The sequence below is a fragment of the Megalopta genalis genome, unplaced genomic scaffold (genome assembly GCF_051020955.1).
Source record: "Megalopta genalis isolate 19385.01 unplaced genomic scaffold, iyMegGena1_principal scaffold0591, whole genome shotgun sequence".
NCBI lineage: Eukaryota > Metazoa > Arthropoda > Insecta > Hymenoptera > Halictidae > Megalopta > Megalopta genalis.
This window is the reverse complement of record NW_027476660.1, coordinates 97,501-100,000: the sequence shown is the minus strand read 5'-3', so window position 1 is coordinate 100,000 and position 2,500 is coordinate 97,501. Positions and strand designations below refer to the sequence as shown.

At 44.0% G+C, this 2,500-nt stretch overlaps 1 non-coding gene and 1 pseudogene across 1 annotated transcript; both read left to right on the top strand.

Annotated features, from left to right (window-relative positions):
* Positions 1 to 1,206: 1,206 nt before the first annotated feature.
* On the top strand, positions 1,207 to 1,361 carry LOC143263441 (5.8S ribosomal RNA). The gene has a single exon (XR_013036887.1). It is a non-coding gene; the product is annotated as a 5.8S ribosomal RNA (ribosomal RNA).
* Positions 1,362 to 2,465: 1,104 nt separating this feature from the next.
* LOC143263439 (large subunit ribosomal RNA) overlaps positions 2,466 to 2,500 on the top strand; it is a 2,994-nt pseudogene continuing 2,959 nt past the window's right edge.

Sequence of the window (2,500 nt, the reverse complement as noted above, 5' to 3'; positions counted from 1 at the left end):
TTACACGGCCAGACGTGTGTACTACACGTATTAGGCCTTTGATCTGCGTTGCGTAGGCCACAACAAATCTTTCAAAGAGAGAGAGATATATGTGTTGTTGGGGTTTGTGATTATGAAGGTGCCCCAACGCACAAAAATATATAAAAATGTACAAAGTTGGGATGTGGTGTGGTGGAGAAGAGTTGGGCCCGACCAGATCATTCGTGCGTGATTTACACGGCAGACGTGTGTACTACACGTATTAGGCCTTTGATCTGCGTTGCGTAGGCCATCTTCCTTCCAAGACACACACGTGTTGGGGTTTGTGTGATTTTATGATAGTGCCTCAACACGGAAAAATAAGCGTACGAGAAGAGTTGGGCCCGACCAGATCATTCGTGCGTGATTTATACACGGCCAGACGCGTATTATATTACACGTATTAGGCCTTTGATCTGCGTTGCGTAGGCCATCTTCTCGATAGAGAGAAAGCCAATGTATTCTTTTTTCTTTCTTTACACACACACACACACAGTTGTAGTAGGACAGGGAGGGATGCGAGCGTGCTAATCACGCTTCCTCAAGTCTTCGCTGTGGTGTAAAAAAAAAAAAGAAAAAAAGGAATCGTTGGGAAAGTCCAAAGGACGAAAATATCGGGCAGTCTGAAGATAACTTAATGCTCGTTTACATTGGTATCAAGAGAGACCGGCTTGTGTAGCTCGTTTCAATGCTGTGTCGTTGTCATTGACACCCTACTCTGTTGCGCGCTAGTGGCAGCATGAGCGTGGGACGTATATATATATGACACCCAGCTAGAGCCGGCCGTGAGTCCGTCCGGTGTAAATAACGACGAAAGGAGAGAGAAACTTTTCGAATCCAGTATCGGGTTGATAATTGTCCAGTTTGAATATCCATATCCCCGTCGTTTTTGGAGGTGATATACTCTCTGTGTTTCTTCGATAGAAGGCTTTTCAATGTTCTATTCGCTCCGACCGTCGAACTTGCAAGAAAACAGTGGTTTTGGATTTGCTCGTACATATATATATGGTTTCGACGGAAATATCTCGTTCTTTAAGGGACAATTATGTCGTTGTACGACGACTCCCGAATCTCCTTCGCGCGCTGGTTGGAGCTCTTCGGGTATCGGCTTGTTCCGAAATATAACACAAAAATGTGGTGGATAGCAAATACACATTATATATATATGAGAGAATAAAAGGGAAAAATTACCCTGAACGGTGGATCACTTGGCTCGTGGGTCGATGAAGAACGCAGCTAATTGCGCGTCAACGTGTGAACTGCAGGACACATGAACATCGACATTTCGAACGCACATTGCGGTCCACGGATACAATTCCTGGACCACGCCTGGCTGAGGGTCGTTTACGTACTTATAAACTGCTTGCGTTGATGGCACTTGTTGCCTATATACGTACGAGCGAATGATGGGCGCTTCGTCGGCGTTTGTCGCGGTCCTATGAATATTGAGAAATTTTACGTACGTCTAACAGTCTTCGAGAGAGATGGAAATCGTGTTCGAACTAGCGTGAGTGTGGAAGGCGGTGTCGTGTGTCGTATATGTTTTATATACGTCCGCCCGTCTGAAACACCGCTTCGAAGCGGTGACAAAATCTTTTTCGGGACGATTCGTATTCGTAGAACTATCGAGATTTCACTGGTACATTTTCAACGCGCTCCCGACGTCGCCTGAAATGAAACGAGATGGGTTTAACCCACGAAAGCGTACTACACGAGTCTGTCCTATGTGAAGACTGTGTACAGAGATCGAACGAACGCATGAAAGAAATTGAACGAAAGAACACATAACCCGCAAAAATATATAGAGTAGAATTGTGACCGTTGCTTCGAATTTGAATTTATATGTATATATATATCATAGCCCCAGGGAGTGGAACCTATGAGTGTGGAAGGATGTCTCTTACCGTTATGTTGCCAGAGGAAAAAAAGTCTCTCTCTTCGTACGACACATTTGTGTACGAATTGTATCGATGGCTATATAGATCCGATGTTGCACATATTCTGAGTAAAGAACACCCCACCCGGGTTACCGTCCTAAAACTCTTCTATTGGTGTGGCTATGATGTGTGTGTCAACGCAATCGCGAGTCTGGTTCTACGGAAAACCGTTTGTCGGTCGCCCCATATATCTTTTTGTTCTCTTCAAATGATCGAATAGCGAAACCGCACGAGATCAATCGGTCGTCTAGTCCCCGAAAGTACTTTTCGGACGGACGTTAAAGTTATACCGATTGTAATCGTCTTGCGAGTGTTTCGAAGATCTATATTTGGAGAGGATATCGAATTTTATAAAAGATATATTGGTGAGGCGCGATAAACGGTTTTTTTTTTGCTTTAAGGGTTTTTTGTGTTTTTTTTATTTTTTTTTTTTTTTGTGTTGCTCTGTACACGTTTCGCAAAATGCTTTCGGGGGGGGAAGCTCTGAAAAAATTTTTTTTCACGTTCCGACGACCTCAGAGTAGGCGAGATTACCCGCTGAATTT